The sequence below is a fragment of the Hoplias malabaricus genome, chromosome X2 (genome assembly GCF_029633855.1).
Source record: "Hoplias malabaricus isolate fHopMal1 chromosome X2, fHopMal1.hap1, whole genome shotgun sequence".
NCBI lineage: Eukaryota > Metazoa > Chordata > Actinopteri > Characiformes > Erythrinidae > Hoplias > Hoplias malabaricus.
This window is the reverse complement of record NC_089819.1, coordinates 12843281-12862086: the sequence shown is the minus strand read 5'-3', so window position 1 is coordinate 12862086 and position 18806 is coordinate 12843281. Positions and strand designations below refer to the sequence as shown.

The window sequence follows — 18806 nt, the reverse complement described above, 5'->3', positions numbered from 1 at the left end:
TTTGGTAAACGAAAAATAGGGATACATGTTTTACAATGAACAGCAGCGATATGTTTAACTTGAGTGCATTTTTAAATGTGACTTGTGCTAGTCATAACATTCCATTGACTGTACTCCCCCATAGTGCAATTTGTCAACAGCTTAGCACAAAGTGACAGTATCATTCATCAAGCATTTCCACAGCTGTCATATTCATTGTGGACAGACTCTCAAACCACATACTTCTCAAAATATCCATTAATAAGATAGATAGATAGATAGTTTACAAATAATGCCATGTCAAAGTCATGAGTATGTCTCAGTGAAATCCCAAGGCTGGATGGATGTGTGGAAAATAAAGTCTGTAGACAACTCCACTGCATCTCTTTTGCGAAAGTGGACAATGAGTGGACATCAGTGGGCTGAATGTCCCTGTTTGTAGCTTTCTGCACAAAGTCAGATAAAAGGTAAAGTACAGGAACGTTATTATCACAAGGTAAAAACAGTGTAAATGTACCATTTAAAGTACAGCAGTAGTTTTAAAGTCTATTTGTGTAATGTACTAAAGGTACATTACATTCCCTTCTCCAGAAGGAGAGAAGCATATTAGTAAGCTTTGATCACAGTACTGTGCAAAATAAAAACATATGTCCTGGAGATGAAATGGTACTTATGACATCAACACAAATTTAAAATCAACAATTAATATGGTACAATTGTGTTCCTTAACTAAAAGTATTGAATGTGTGCCTCGAGGGTACCACCACAGTGACAGTTTCTCTGAGAGTACAGGAGGACTCACTCTGGGCTTGCCCAGGCCCGTTACTGACACTCCAGTGAAGATCCCAAACATTTCATTAAGTGTTGCAATGAATCGGCATCAGTGAGATCATGATCAGGTTCTGAGTGGATGGATGACAGAAGAGAGTGTGAGGCCTGGACTCAATGAATCCTTTTCTTCACAATCCAAGAACTTCACAGGAAAGTGTTACTTGCTTAATTAACTAATGGAGGTTTGTAGAAAGCACATTAATTAAAAATGTCGAGCCTTATGTGCTGAAAAGGTAACCACCAAGCTGTTTTTTCTTAAGAACCTGTCTCCATCTTCATGTGAGTCCTTATCTGGAAATTTATCAGTATTAAGATACATTTGATAACAAATAACCAAAGAGGAAAGAGAATATTTGCAGAGTGACTGCTATAAACATGTGGTGAGGAGATAAGAACACGTCACATTTCACACTGTGACAAGCCCCTTTGGGATATAAGCACGTTTTTGCTCTATTCTGCCTCACACACTTACCCATTGGGTTAACTGGTTAATTAGTTAACTGAAAGCTTGGAGATCCTTCCAAATTTGCCTCATGAAATCCACGGCAGGTAAAAGTACTGTCTGATTACTTTTTGTGTTGTTAGGTTTTGCTTTACATGCTAACCTCCAGACGTGGGTAATAAGTAATTAAAATTTGTTTAATCATAAATTACAGATGAAATGTGTACTACCTTAAGTGTTATCACACTGTAATACTTTTACACAAGTACAGTAAAGTGGAAATTAGTTAAAGTAAAGCAAGAATTTAGACTTCAACATTTTGATAAATATATATATTATATATTTAGTTCAGCTTTTTGGGGCAAGTGACTTTTAATCATTTATTCAAACGTGGGCAATTGCAATGGTAGGAGTCTTGCCCAAAGAATCTTATTAGTGTAGTGTGTAGCCAGTAGCATATTGTATGGTATAAAATGTAGCAATGTTCCCTATGCTACATAGTTATGTTCCATGCCAACAGCATCTGTGCTGTTCTATGACTAGTCAAACCACTGGTAGTTAGACCAAGAATGTATTAGAAAAAAGCAACAGTACACACATCAAGGAAAAATACATCATACGAACTTCAGTTTCTATGACGCTAGCTGCAGACTGAACTAATAAGTCCATTGTGTTTTTTGGTTGTTTGTTTGTTTTGTTGTTGTTTCTCTTTGTGGCTCTGGCTATTGTGTAGTATTTTTTAGTTCTTAATTTCCCAAGTCATTCATGTCTGTAACCGGAATCATTGGGCACAAGGCAAGAACATTCCCTGGAGGGGGCACCAGTCCTTCACAGGGCATCACACACCCACACATTTACTCCTACGTGTGTTTTTGGACCGTGGGAGGAAACCCATGTGGACACGGGGAGAACACACCAAACTCCTCACAGACAGACACTCAGAATGGAACTCGAACCCACAACCTCCAGGTCCCTGTAGTTATATGACTGCAACACTACCTGCTGCACCACCGTGCCGCCCTCCAAGCTGCTCAGCTCACCTCTATTAATCTTAAACATTGTTCATGTGACGTGTGGCATGGTGGCGGAACAGGTACTGCCCCGCTCCAGGTGAGTGTCTCTGAGGATGATGGTGTGTTCTCGCCGTGTCTTTTGCCATAGACCCACCACAGCTGGTTAGAGACAATGAATGAATGAATGAATTGCTCATGTGATGTTAACTAATTACATGTTACACATTTTTTGCTTGACAAAATACTTCAAATTTATACAAGAGAAACACTGCAATGTTTTAAAGCAAAATGTCCTTTTCTCTTTTTTTAGACTACCTGAAAGCATGCGTAGGGCTGCTGTTCATACAGCTCTTCTGCCTTCCTGATGTTATAATCGTCAAATGTGAGGGGCATGATATATTAACAATAACGAAGAAAACATTGAATGATATTTTACATGAATATGTGAGTATTGCTAATGTACATTCTTAACAAGCGTATAGTTTTTATCCAAACAGTTGTGTATGTATGTTCATACAACACTTTCTACTCAATCAAGGGAATAAATAAGGGGTCATAATCATCTTCAGTTTCTTCTCTTCTGAGAAGGCTTTTACACTAGAACCTTTACTGGAAAATGTATTGTCTGTTTTCACTTGTTTTATTTTTTTGCCCAACAGGGGAAATTACGTGCATCTGGGGACAAGAGCACAAATACAAATATAGATTTCCCACAGCTCCACTTCAACTCCACACCACACCAAGTGAACAGGTCCGCTCTGTGTGGGGTCAGCTTTATGGAATACGTACTTAAACATTTTTTGGAACATGAAGAGAAACTTAATTATGATAAAAATCCATTGCTTGGCAATTTAACCATTGCCATTCATAGAGTGGGGAAGCACCTGAAAGAGTGCCTTGAATATACCCTGCACAAAAAATGTGAAAATTATAAGCCCTATCCAGAATTTCCAAAGGATAATGACTATGAGGTAAAACAGTGGAGCATGACTGTTGTTAAAAAATCGATGGAGTTCCTCGATGAACTGCACAAATTCCTGAAAAATAAACATGGTATCTGCACAGTTCCCTTTCAGTAAAGATACAAGGTTTTATTCCAAGTGTCCAATCTGAATTGGGCAAGTACAGATGTTTAGAGCACACTGATAGACTCTGTGTTGACAGATAGGTGAATTGTCTTTCTCCTTTTTTCCAGCTCAAATTAATTACTGTGTAGACTCAATGTGGCCTTTAATGTGCACTGTTCAGTTATAAATGATCCATATTAGATGTTTTTAATTGGCTTCCAAAATTTTGCCAGAATAGTCTTTCCTTGATCAAATCCTCTGATTTTTAAAGTGAGGTCCTATAACCCATTATAATGTGTGTTCATAAGATCAATAGTGGCCTGTACCAACATATAGTATAATGAATACTAAATCTGACATTATGAAGTAATAATGTAAATGTTTAAGTAATGGTGTAAAGTTTTGTAAACACTCATTGTCCATCCATTTGTATGAACATTTTATGATAAATTGCTGGATAGACATGGTCCCAAATCGTCCCAAATGTGTGAATACATTTATTAACATTATTTAATAAAATATTCCAGTCATCCTCCTTTTTGTTTTAGTGTTTTTTAGTTAGAAAACTACTGGAGAAAAAAAAGCCCAGTATGCACTGATATAACGAAACAAAACAAAGGACAAAACCTTTGATTTAAAAGAACCATTTCAAATTTGTTTTCAATCTACATGGCTGTAAGTAAAGTGTATGAAATAATGTAATTTCATTTGCTTTATCATTAAAAACCTGTTTCTGTTTAACATATGCCCAGACATTACAGGATTTGTGTAGAGTCTCCAGTTTGTTTGTTTTATTTGTTTTTTAATAACTTGTATTAAATCCATTGTATTAAAACTGCAGTGTCTTCCATAACATTGGAATTTACACTTTGTTTTTACAGATATATTTGTTAATTACTGAAATCATGAAGCCTGTTGTGGTCTTGAGTTATCATTGAGCTTGTCAATTTGTTTTGAAAGTACTTACTCAAAGGAGCAGTCATTCATTTACTCCAATGGTTCCTCTTCACATTACACAGCTATTATATTGACATCTACTGGCCTGGATGTAATAGAGAATCTGTACTAAACCCATTTTAAGGTTTTCAAAATTCTTTATTCTCATTTCAGCTATTAATTATAATACCATAAACAGTGCATTGAACAATAAAGACCTTTTAAACTGACATTTAAAATATGGCCTCCTCCATCTGGGGACACAATAAGTGGTTCTCAATCTTGGTCCTGGTTGTATTCCTCTGCGTACTCTATGGAGAGAGATTTATGGAGAGAGAGTAGTCTCAAAATACTGGATAAATGCGTAGTTGTTAATCCACAATTTAAACACAAGTCACAAATATGCTTCACTATTCACAAACGAATATACACCAGTTTATGTTTCATGGTCTGTAATTTGTACCAATACAGTTAAAATCATGAACGCATGTTTTTTTTGTTCATAGATATATCATAATTTTATGCAAAAATAAAAAGTTTAAAATTACATTACTTATATTTGCAAAGTCACAAAGCTTGTTCGACTTCACCCGGGACTATGCAGACAAATCGGCATCTGTTTCGGTGCCGTGTATGCGGGATAATGTTTTTGTTCGATTTGTGTCTGCACCTGTAATACGTCACACACCGTGTTACAATCTTACTAGAGTGAGGCGGATGCAGGCTCCTGAGCCAGTTGCGGCAGTTGCTCCACAGGAGCTGTGTGAGACGAGCGACAGCCTGATGATGACAGAGCTTAATCCTCATTGGCTAGAAACTGCGCTGAAACTTATGACGTTTGTTTCTTTTAGTTCTAAAATGTCAATTTCAATTATCTCACTTAAAGGCCCTGCATGTACAGTAATAATGTCATGATCTCTCATTGAGTGAATTTATTTACTTTATAATTTTAAATATGATTTAGTTCATGTTATGAAATGTTGTGAGATCTGTCAGAGCTCACATGGGCTGCAGGTGGTTACTGTCCATGTTGAAGGCGCTTTTCTACACTCCCCTCCCATCTGCAGCCAGCTACAGTTCAACTCAAACAAGCCTAATGTCTCAAAACAAAATGTCCAACAAAAATACATTACAGAAAACAGGTGAGTGACTTGATCCACAAATGCAGATTCAATTCTTTGTAAATAAAATTTAAATTTGCATAAAATTATAATATATCTATGAAAACCAAAAACACATGTTCATGATTTTAACTGTATTTGTACAAATTACAGACCATGAGACACAAATTGGGGTATATTTATTTGAGAATAGTGAAACATATTTGAAAATATATGTGAAAATATATATGAACTCACTGTTGGAAAAAAAAAAGGAATCATGTCACCAAAGGGTTTGGTAATCGATGAATTATTCACAATTTAGTTTCAAAACTTCCAGTAATCTGAATAAATAACTATACTGTTAATCTAAAATAATAATACATTCTATTTAACTAAAATCTAGACTAAATCTACACTAAATTCTATAAAAGAATTGTCTGAGTCAACTAAAATATACTGATTATCCAGCATCTATACAAAATAATAGCAACATTGGGTTTCCCAATAACTATTATATGAATGCTTGCCTTTAAAATAATTACATTAGGTTATATTAAATAGCAGAATACATAAATATAATTAAACAGCACTTTAGCATGTAATACTCCTGATCTTATTAAACTACCTAGACAAGTTTACATAATATTACATTAGTACTTAACCTTAAAGGTCATCCCAGTATTGCAATGTTTTTTGAAATTCTATTCAATTCTAGGTTGCCTATACTGTGGACATTACCTAAAACAATAATAATACGTGTATACCATCTGATATATGATTAAAATAACTAGATAAAATAACCAATTTAACCAATTTAAACAATTACTATATATATATATATATATATATATATATATATATATATATATATATATATATATATATATAATTAGCAAATTCAGCATCTGGTATGGACACTATCATATCTGCATGCATAGAAATATCATCTTCAACAAAAAGCATGAAATGAAACAGGAAAGCGCTTAATGTCACCAAGTCTTATGTCTATACATAGGAAAGTCATGACATCTCGTTCCTGCAGGTTTTTCCCCAGTTTACATAACAGCTGAAGAGTTATATTCTAAAGAACATATTAATAATATGCTTGTTTCATTAGTCAATCTCATAAAAAAACATCAGGGAAAGGAACTGAATGATTTGTTTATATTTGTTTCTCATTTTATTTAGAGTAATATATCTAAAGCATTATCGGTACCAGTATAAAAATAAAAAATACATTTATAAAGGTTTATGAATGGTTTAAAAAAACCTGTTTATTACATTTTTATTAATAAGATTATAAACACATTAAATTTGTCCCAACTTAATGGTTTAAAGCAAATCCATCAGCTTGGCTCCCCGAACATTTGGCATAGTTGGCAGGATCAGCGATTGAAACAGAGCCCAGAACTCAGAGATTGTTATTGTTTTTCTTTTGTTTGTTTTTTTTGGGATAGAATGATGATGCCAGTGTTTCCTTGTGTCCCTTGGGTACCTCAATTCAGGGGTGGTGAAGATGCCAGTATATATGGTGATTGGAAGGAACAAATTCAAGGGCTATTAGAAATACAGGATTTAACAGAAGCTAAGAAAACACAGCTTTTAATGAATACTTTAGCTGGGGAAGCAAAGCGGGAAATCAGCATTTTAGAAGTAGGTGAAAGAGATACAGCAATAAAAAATTTTCAACAACTAGATGCTCTTTTTGCTGCAGATGTGCCCCTTCCAATTTTAAGAACTCTTTTTTTTTGTAGTAAGCAGAGATCTGGAGAAGCTTTTTAAAAATGTTGTATTATGCTTGCACAAGCTCTTTTGTAGGTTGCTGGGGTGGAGCCCAGAGGAGACATTTACTGAAATTCTGCTAAAGGACCAGTTGCGCCTTGGGTTGGAAGATGGAACTTTTCGCTCAGCATTACAGACTTATGCACGCCGAACGCCTGTGGCCACATTCCCTGAGTTATATCAAGAGGCCTTGATGTTGGAACTGGAATATGGGCCTAATAGGTATGATCTATCCTGTGCAGTAGCGCATGAGTCACAGTCTCAGTCCCTGCTTCAACAGGCCCAGTGGAAGGCTGAATTAAAGAGAGAATTAAGGGAAGAAATGCGTGGACAAATGTGCAAAATGGCGTGATAGGTAATCCAAGAGCTACAGCCCATACAACAAGATACTAATGCCACTGTCGCTGCCTCCACACAGAACGCTCGTCAAGCAGTGTCTCCTGGAGTGGCAAGTAGGAGGGAGTTTTGAGACCTTTATCAGTGGGATTCAGATGGTAAGCCCATTTGCCAGCATTATAAGCGTGTAGGCCATTTTGCTAGGGCCTGTGGCAAGTGTCTTCCGCTGCTGGACCAACGTTAAACTAGCTTGCCCTGCTGCAGAGGTCCAGGCGATGGGGCCCATGGTCAGGGAGGAGGATAATCTGTCACTCGAGCTTTCATCAGAACATGTCCCTTAGTTGACCTTTTAATTAGAGGTGGGCGGATCGATCCAAATGTTGATAATATCGATACCAATGCTGGTATTGGTATTGATTAATACTTGTGGAAAAAGATCGATACTCAAGACTTTTTTCTTTCCCACCGCTCTGCCGCTAAAGTCTGTGCGCGAGGTAGCACAGCCACCCTCCCCCTGCATAGTCACGTTGCAAGGAGAGGCACACATGCCCCCCCCTCCCCCTTCATGAGTAGCAGCCCCCCCTCGTAAAATTGCAAGGAGCACCCCCCCTCCCCTTCTCCCGTCTTTTGCTTCTACAGCTGCATATGGCGAAGACTTCCGGTATGGGTATCGATATTAATAATGGTTTGATAACAAAACTCCCGGTATCGTCCACTTCTACTTTTAATTGATGATGTAAAATGTGTTGGTTTGCTTGATACGGGTTCCCAAGTAATCTTAGTGCTTAAAGGTCCTGTCCTCATCTTTAAGGCTGCGAATGGGCTGGAGATCCCTTATGTAGGCTATGCCACAATGACCTTTGAAATTTCAGGAATGTTGATGCCTGGTTGCATTGTAGTTATTGTAAAAGATGAGTGTTCTGCCCATCCTTTAATCATGGGTATGAATGTTTTGTTGACATGCTGGAGTGTTGTGTTTCAGGATCAGAGGTTACTGACACATGCTCCTGCAGACAATCAGAATGCCAGCAAGGTGTGGCAACAAGCCCATGCTATTCATTCATTATCTGTATCCGCTTATCCAATTCAGGGTCGCGGTGGGTCCAGAGCCTACCTGGAATCATTGGGCGCAATGCGGGAATACACCCTGGAGGGGGTGCCAGTCCTTCACAGGGCAACACAGACACACACACACATTCACTCACACACTCACACCTACGGACACTTTTGAGTCACCAATCCACCTTCCAACGTGTGTGAAAACCCACCTTAAAGTGAAAAATTGTGTGAGCTTGAATAGGGACATTGCCCCAAGGAAGGAAGTACTAGAATTGAAGAGACCCTAACTACCTTGACAAAAGCAGAATGGTTCAGTACCCTTGATCTAGCAACTGGTTACTGGCAAGTTGGGGTACATCCAGAGGACCAGGCTAAGACTGAATTCACCACCCCTCTGGGCCTATTCCAAGTTCGTCCGATGCCTTTTGGACTCTGTGATGCTCCAGCAACTTTTCAACGCTTGATGCAGCATTGTTTATGTGGACCTGTGACTGCACTTTTATTTGTGTATCTTGACATTATTTTTTTTTCTCCAGACTTTTCAGCCCATTTGAGTCATTTGGTGCTTGTTTTTTATGGGAGAGATTAGTCTCAAAATACTTTACAAATGCATAAATATTAATCCACAAATAAAACACAAGTCACAAATATGCTTCACTATTCACAAATGAATACATCCCAATCTGTATCTCACAGTCTGCAATTTGTACAAATACAGTTACATTCACAAATACATGTGTTTGGTTTTCATAGAAATATCACACTTTTATGCAAAAATAAATACATTTGTTTAAATTTACATTGCAAATATTTGTAAAGTCGAAGTTTCAGATTTAAAATGTATTTTAAAAATGTAGAATCTGCATTTGTGGATCAAGTCACTCACGTGTTTTCCGTGACATGCATTTGTTCATTTCCTATCGGGTTTTTGGATTTTGAGACTTTCCTTTCGCATTTCACCCGATCCACAAATGTGGCCAGCAGGCGAACAAGCCAATGCTAGGTGGCACTGTTTTAGGTTGTGTGGGGCCAAGTTATATAGAGACGTTTTTGCGCAACATTTAATGTGGAAGTTCGAACAAAAAGCCCCCAAGCAGCTGAATTCAGCTTCATATCACAGACAGTTAGGAGCGGGGATTACCGTGGAACACTTTTAAATGTGCCATAAGTTTAACGACGTTAAAGTCCAGCGGAACTTCCCTAATTTTGCTGCAGACTAGGGTTGTCAAATAAAATACATTAAAACCATCGCGTATTTGGACAAAAACCGTATTGCTTCCTGGACTGATACGGGACTGATATGTTTCGTAATTTTGAGATTGGATTTTTAAAACGGGTGATTTGTTTCAGACAGATGCTCTCCCTCAGCCGCAGGGAGGGGCAGATACCCCATGGCTCCAAAACAGAATATGTGCTTCTAATTGGTCATCACTTTTATTTAGCCAATCAGCAGCCAGAGTTGTCTGTCATTTACTGCAGCAGCCAATGGAGTCATAGTTCCGTCTACTGGGGGTTGTTCAGCTGCGGCCTCTGTTCTGAGACACTGGAGAAAACAACAGTGCCACCCAGTGGTGGCTTTTTCGCCTGCTGGCCACATTTGTGGACCAGGCTGCATTTGTATTTAGATCAGGTGAAATGCGAGACGAAAGTCTCAAAATCCAAAAATCCGCAAGAGGAAATGACCAAATGCACGTCACAGAAAACACGTGAGTGACTTGATCCACAAATGCAGATTCTACATTTTACAAATAAATTTTAAATTCGAGACTTCGACTTTACAAATATTTGCAATGTAAATTTAAACAAATGTATTTATTTTCGCATAAAATTGTGAAATATCTATGAAAACCAAACACATGTATTTGTGAATGCAACTGTATTTGTACAAATTGCAGACCGTGAGACACAGATTGGGATGTATTCATTTGTGAATAGTGAAGCATATTTGTGACTAGTGTTTTTTATTTACGTATTTGTAAAGTATTTTGAGACTAATCTCTCTCCATAGCCCAGACGCTCACATCAAAGGCGAGACGCTGCGGGCTCCAGGGCTGTGTATGATCAGGCTCGGTGTGAGTACTGCAGCCTTAAATGTTGTGATGTGGCCTGAGTTGTCTCCAGCTGCTAATAGTAGTCTTTAGTTGCTAACTAGGTTTTAGCCTTCCTGCTTGGAAACCGCATTTTATTTAAACTCATTCTAATAGTTCTAGATTACTGCCGGCTGTTTTACTGTTTAGATTGTTTAGAGCACTGGAGTGGACGCGACGGAAGGGTGCCCGTGAGACTGAGACCGTTGCTGCCTAAGGAACTACCTGCCGTGGCCTACAAAAAAGAGTCGCTCTCTCTCTCTCTCTCTCTCTCTCTCTCTCTCTCTCTCTCTCCCTCCCCTGGACTGGCGCTGAGATTGGAGAACAGTTTTATTCTTTTATTGACTGAAATCTACAAATGAGATTTTTTTAAATGAATAAATATTTGTATGATTTGGAATCTGTTTGGTCTATGAGTTGCTGTGCAAATTCTTGTTTCCCCTGATTAAACAAGGTTTTTTTTTCAAAGCTGCAGACGAGTTGAGTTGGGAAGAGTGAATTAGGCACTTTTTTTTTATTATTATTTTATTATTATTATTATTATTATTATTATTTAATATATCATGTGGTAAATTTCCTCCCTGGACTATTTGGCAAACAGGTCACAGTTGCCCTTTCTATTTGTTATAACTGATTATTAATGACTATTAATATAGAGATTTTAAACCACTTATAAACCTTTTATAATTTTTTTTTATAATACTTCACAACATTTTACAATGAATAGATGTGATCCAAAATGACTTTTAAGACAAAGATGTAAGATACAATACATGAGGTCCTCGGGTTACATCAGCCCCGAGTTACGATGTTTCGTGGTTAAGACACATCTCCCATTTACTGTATAAAGCCTTGTTTCGACTTAAATGGTTTTGCGTCCTAACCCAGTAAACAAGGAACGTCCCTCGACGTTCAAAATAGGTCTAAAAATAGTCTGTCCGTCAAGGACATATTTTAAACGTCAATGGACGTCCAAAATCCGTCTTAATAAGTTAGTTAAGTGGTGACCAATCGATAACGTCTGTGGACGTCCAAAATGCGTTTTATACAAGTAATTTATTTCGGGAGAAATTAATAACGTCAACGGACGTCCAAAATACGTCTAATAGTCGTCTTTTCAATGTCTGTGTTTGGACGTCTTTTCAACTTTCATTTTCAACCTTAAGAGAACGTTGATTAGACGGCAGTCATTACGTTATTTCAACGTTGAATCAACGGCTAAATGTTTACTGGGAAACGTCATAACGCGAACTTCGTGTTTGGTGTGCGCGGCGGAAGAATACACGGTTACGCGGCTCAGGACCGAGGTGTTTTTCGATAAATACTTTGTTAGGATAAGTGCTTACAGTATGTTATTTATGTACAGTGTAGACGTACGTTCTGACTTACACCGAACATCGTTTTTTACGGCGCGACGTAGGAATGGATCAACGTCGTAAGTCGAGGACCCCCTGTATATGATATGAACCCACAACCCCAGGACCCTCTTGCACCTCCATGCTGCTCCTGTCAGTGTTTTGTTTTTCCTGTGTTCTGGTACCATTTTGTTTTAGTCTAGTTCTCTTGTGCTTTGGTAGTTACACCCCTGTGACTTGTTTGAATCATCCCCAGGTGTTTTGTGTTCCCTAATGATTTATATTCCTGGTTTCTTGTCATGTTTTATCGACCATTCGATGTTGTGTTTCCTAGTGTCTCATGTTCCTAGCTTTCTCTGTCCTGGCTTTTGCATTTGCAGAACATCTCCATGTTTCTGGCTCTCCTTCTTATAGTTTGTGTTATGGGTTTTGTTTGTTTGTTTGTTTGTTTGTTTTTTATAATTAATGAATAATTAATATTTGTGTTCCTGCTCAAGTTGTTTTTGGAAGGTGCTAATTGTTTACTTGAGTCATGATTTTATTAAAAGGGACAATTCTGATTCTTGAGTCTGGACTGAGGCTAATCTGCCAATTATTCATCGATAGTCACTCATAAAACCTTTCCTGTTTCAGTGAATTGCCAGCAAAACCACAGCTACCATCACTGTAAGAAACATCCGACAGCTTTCAAAGAAAACAGAAGTTTGTTGATCCATCATTGACTATTAAGGTAAAAAAAATTCAGACCTTTAAATAGCTTCAAACTGATGAAAACTGAAACAGTTGTATAGAGACATTTATAGGCTTTGTGGTGCAACAGTGGCTTTGTGTTTGCGGAATTACTAGGTGATGTCTCAGCTGTTCACATCCGGGTGTCCAAGAGAGTGGTGTGTCTTTCTCAGTGGGCGGGATGACTCTTCTTCCCCATTCTTCGTCTACGGATTAATGAGTGTTTGATAGCTAGGATAGCAGAAATGTGAAAGTTTGCTTTCCTCCAAGCATGCTGAGCCACCCATTAACAGCTGACTGAATTGGGAAGAATAATGCATGAACTCCTGAGTAATTTACAGATGGTTGATGGTTTAGGTGAAAATACATCAGCACAGACTTTCCAGGGAGCCCGATCAAATATGACCATTCTCTGTCCATTTTAGTGCACAGTTTCTATTTATTTTAAATTCTAAATATCCATTCATTCATTGTCTGTAACGTTTATCCAGTTTAGGGTCACGGTTGGTCCGGAGCCTACCCAGAATCATTGCACCAGGCAGGAATACACCCTGGAGGGGGTCCCAGTCCTTCACGGGACAACACACATTCACTCACACCTAAGGACACATTTTCAGTAGCGAATCCACCTACCAACATGTGTTTTTGAACCGCGGGAGGAAACCAGTGCACCCAGAGGAAACCCACATGAAAAAAAAAAAAAGGGGGGGCGGGGGGACACCAAACTCCTCACAGACAGTCACCCGGAGCGGGACTTAAACCCACAACCTCCAATTCCCTGGAGCTGTGTGACTGTGACATTACTCAATTGTTCTAAAACTCTTCTAAAACAGAATAAAACACATACATGACTGTGTCACCCTGCGAAAGACTGAATGAATGAATGACACAATTATATGAAATTTATGTCATACCATACATGAGAATGTAAAGAAATCATAGTTGGTACGTTTGTTTACAATGTATTTACTGAAACTTTGTACTGAAACACACTGAATGACTGAATTTCTTACTTTTTTGTGTAAATTAGTACAAATCACTTTTACATTTAGAGAATGAATGTTAAACCAAATCCAATGGTCTGGTGTGGGTGCAGGTTTTTCTTTCCAACCAAGCAGAAACTTCACACTATTTAAAATCAAGATTTATTGATTAGATCCACTGATTAAACACAGGTAGAATGAGGTGTCGTTTTTTGCTTGGTTGGAAAGAAAACCTGCACCCACACTGAACCTCCTTGGATTTGGTTTGTCATCAAAGACGTGTGTTGTGAGTAAGCAGTGTTTCATGGAAGTGTACTTTTTGGGGGCCTACCTAAACCTGAGATTACATACTGGATGCCAGCAATACATCAATGTGTTCATTTTTTATGTCTATTTTTATCTTCCTACTTCTCTTGTGATTTCCTTCATAATGCAACTCAAAGACCCCAGTGGAAAAGCATGAGTCAAAAAACTACTATCAGAAACTGAGATCAGTTTGAACTGATTAACTGATTAATCAGTTAACTGATGTCAAGACATTATTAATGATACATTTTACAGTTTCGTTTCCATATAAGGATAGATATGCATGCACCACCAGAGATATTTCCCAGCTGTGAAAGAAGCAATACATAAATTTTCAGGTTTGCAGTTTTTTTCTCTTGCAACAGAAATGCACATGTGTGGTCAAATATGCTGATATCAACTAATGATCCACACTTTATCTATAGCACAATCAAGAGTTGTAGAAATATGTGGTACTACAGCTGAATTTTAGAAATTGTTTATGTCAGGGATAGAAGGCTGGTCACTGTGCCACATGATGTACATTTGCATTAAGCAGTTATACACTGTTGTGGTTAAAAAGACTTAAAACCTTTAAATTGCATTTGTGAGGCTTGCAAGGTTCAGTGTTTGAATTTGAAAAAAGGTTGAAAGCCACTTGTTGTCCAATATTTCTTGTAAAGTAATGAGTATTAAAATGTAGCCGGTCACTCCTTGCTGTATTAGCATCCTCTGCTCTTCTGGGAAGTCTTTAGACTGTGGGAACATTGATATTCAGCCGCAGGAATATTAATGAAGTCGGGTACTGATGTTAAATGTTTAGCTCTGCATCAGAAATGTCACTCCAACTCAACCCAAAATGCTGTAGAAAATGCAGGTGCACTACTACAGTCCAGTGATGGGGGTATTGGTAGTGAGCATGGTGACCTTAGGCTATTAGAAGCTCCAGATCATTCCATGTTGTTTCATGCTTTTCTACTGAGATTATACTAGCTGTGCACATTTGTCCTTCTGTGTTTTTCAATGAGCGCAGAATGAATGTCTGTACTGTAAAAGACAGATTCATGGGAGAAAACAACACCAATTGTAAGACACTTCTACAGGAAATATGTATCCAGCTCCAGTTTCCTCTCACGGTCTATAGATGTGAATGTGTGAGTGAGAGTCGCCCTGTAATGGACTGGCATCCCCTCCAGGGTGTGTCCCCACCTTGCGCCCATTGATTCCAGGTAGGCACCGGGACCACCACGACCCTGAACTGGATAAGCGGTTACAGACAATGAATTAATTAATGAACTATTTGTACAGTTTTCTCTCATGTTTTTTTCTTTTTTCTGGAGCTCACACGGTGCTGCACATTGGTCATGATGAAGATACATTTAGATCTTGAGCTGCAATTTTGAAATGTAATTTTTATTAGTCATAACATTCCACTGTCTGTGTACTTCCCCTCAGTGCAGTTTGTTAACACTTTAGCCAAAACAGGTGACAATATCAGTGACCACTGAGCATTTCCACAAGTCTTATTCATCGTGGTCAGACTCTCACGCCCCATATGTCTCATTTGATTGATTGACAGATCATGTACAAATCATGCCATGTCAAAGCCGTGAATCTGTGCCTATGAAATCCCAAGGCAATGACTGGAGGAAGAATGTGTGGAATGGAGTCTGTAGATTACTCCAACGCATCTCTTCTGAAAGTGGACAGTGAGTGGACATCAGTGAGCTGAATGTGGCCTGTTTGTAACTATTTTTTGCTCTAGGCTTTTAACGACACTCCACCCTGTGAAGATCCAAAACACTTTATCACGTGACATTTGTAAAGTAATGGACTTCAGTGAGATCATGAGGTTCTGAGTGGACCGATGACAGAGGAGAGTGTGAGGCCTCGACACTCATTCACCGTCTGAATTAATCCATATCACAGGGAATGTGTTACTCCCTTATTTAGCCATTAGAGAGCTGTACAAATCGATCGAATTAAAACCCCTTTATGTGCTGATAGTGGAGCTACACATGCCTTTAAACAACTTTAAAAACTTCTTATTAATCTCCATCCACATATGATGTAGAAATGCATCAGTATTAAAATACATTGGATAACACCTATCCATGGAGGGAAGAAAGTGATTACTGAGTTGTTGATGTGGTGAGATAATTACGCATCACATTTCCTACATGACTAATCACATATGGGCTATAAAGCATGCTTTCGCTGTATTCTGCCTCATACTCTCTTAGCCACTGGGCTAATTTACTGCAACATTATCTTTGAGATCCTTAAAAATTGGCCTCATGAAATCCACGGCAGGTAACAGTACTGTCTTTTGTGTTGTTTGAGTTTGCTTTATATTTTACCTCCACAGGAGGGTAGTAAGTAGTTTGCTTAATAACTTGCTTAAATACAAACTACATATTAGATTTGTACTTTGTATTTATCACATTGCAATATTTTATGTTAGTAGTGTGGGAACTTGTTTTCGTTTTACTCCATGAGTAACGATTCCTTTTTTTGTTCCTTTTACATTAATGTTTACATCTTTTGGGCACAGTGGCTTTTATCAAGTTACCCTGGTAACAGCATCTGTGCTGTTCTGTGATTGGTCAGACAACATATGTATCAGAAAGATAGTAATAGTACAGTTTGGCTACTATATAGTACTATTTAATCCTAATTTTACCATGTATTTTACCTTTGTAGGATACAGCCCACCTCTATTAATCTTTAATGATTAACTTTTTTGTGTTAATACTGACATGTTAACTAAGTACTTGTTACATATTTTCTATAACACTAACATTTCAATGTTTTGTAAGACAAATGTTTTTTTTTGTTTGTTTTTAGGTTACCTGTACACCTGTGTGCTGCTGTTCCTGCAGCTCTTCTGCGCTCCTGAGGCTAAACCTATCAATTGCAGTTTGACTAGTCTGGTAGAATTGACAAAGGAATACATGAAAACTACTTTACACGAATATGTGAGTATTGTTGATGTATATTCTTAACAAGGGTATGATACATTCTCATACAACAGTTTCTAGTGGAATCAAGAGAATGAATAGGGAGGTCGTCCCGGGTTTCTGCTCTTCTGAGAACGCTGGAAGCTTGCTGTGAGGGTTTAATGGAATTCAGTCATGAGAGCGTTAGTGAGGTCAGACATTCTAATTGGTTGATTTAGTTTTGGATCAAAATCACAACTCAACTCATCTCAGGTTATTGGACAGTGTTCCACTGATCCACAGTTGAAAAGCTGCTCCACTGCATCCCATTTCATTTCACCCTTTTTAACTGACATTACACATGCTTTGTGAGAAAAGGTAAAACATCAGTGTCCCTAATGGAGTAATAGAATAAAGTATCTGAAGTGGTGTCTAGAAACTTGGACATATGATATAATACTGAAAGATAGATACGGGACTTGATAATGTGCAATTATTTGTCATTGTACCACGTACAACACAATGTGTCTTCTGCATTTAACCCATCTGTGGCAATGAACCCACACACACACACACAGAGCAACGGGCAGCCATCCCCAGCACACAGGGGAGCAGTTGTGGGTTCAATTCCTTGCTCAAAGGCAGATCAACCATGGATTGAGGGAGGACAGTGCTGTTTTTAGCAAGAGAAATGCATGAAATATATGAAATAGTTATACATAGTTTATAGACATTTTCTGTTAGACAGAGTTTCTATTAGCACCAGAGTACAGAAACTAAATCATGGAAAAAATGGGGGGAATCCCTTTTAAAGTAATTATCAGACATTTTCCCAGTGTCATTTAACAGCCATTATACTGTGACCTGGATGTATCAAAGATTCTGTTATAAAACTATTATTCACATTGTCTTCTCATGTGTTGGACCTGCTCTACGGAAAATTGTGGTATTTTATTTAAAAGAATATTAAAATATTGAATAACTTGAGTGGTTATAATGACTGATTGTTCCTTTAAGGAACCATTTGAAGTTGGAATCTTTGTTGGAAACCTTGTCAGTTTGTTCATGGCTGTATTTCTATCTCAACAGAAAACGTTACATGCAAAATTGCCGCATTCATCACAGAATTTCCCACAGCTCCACTTCAACTCCACACCAGCCGACCAAGTGAAGAACTACGCTCTGTGTGGGGTCAGCTTTATGGAATACGCGCTTGAAAAAATTTTGGGACATCAAAAGCTTCTGAATTATGATAAAGAGTCTTTGCTTAGGAATATAAAGGATGTAATTCAAACAGAGAAGCACCTTAAAGCGTGCATTAATCATACCCTGCAAGGACAAACTGAAACTCACAAGCCTTATCCAACATTCCCCGAGGACGACTTTGAAGGCAAAAGGTGGGGGCTGGATGTGTTAAAAAAATCTGTGGAATTCCTTGACGCGCTGGCCAAGTTCCTGAAAACTTCACATCAAACAAAATAATAGAGAGCTACAACTCCAGATTCAGAATCATCTATAATTTTTGTCATATTTAAGCACTTATTTATATGACCAATTCTCAGGTTCCTATTTATATAAACAATATTTATTTGCTGTATTTTCTATTTGCTATTTATTAATAAAAATATAATTTTTTCAGAATGTTTTTTTGATTTTTTATTGCTTTGTTGGGATTAAAAATCCCAAAGAAATCCATACGCATATACATAAATAAATATTGACCAGCTCTCATTAGAGAAGCAGGTGCAGAGTTAAGTAACAGAAGTGAGTGTGTAATTTGACACAGTGATCCCATGGGATAATCATAATTAATCAACTTGTCAACTGAGGAAAAGAAGGAACTTGGCGCCTGTTAATTTTCTAATTTCGATGCAAGATGT

At 37.9% G+C, this 18806-nt stretch overlaps 1 long non-coding RNA gene across 1 annotated transcript; it reads left to right on the top strand.

The window, feature by feature from the left end:
• Positions 1-1230: 1230 nt before the first annotated feature.
• On the top strand, positions 1231-4392 carry LOC136677498 (uncharacterized). The gene is made up of 3 exons (XR_010796360.1): positions 1231-1359; positions 2576-2709; positions 2925-4392. It is a non-coding gene; the product is annotated as an uncharacterized lncRNA (long non-coding RNA).
• Positions 4393-18806: the final 14414 nt, after the last annotated feature.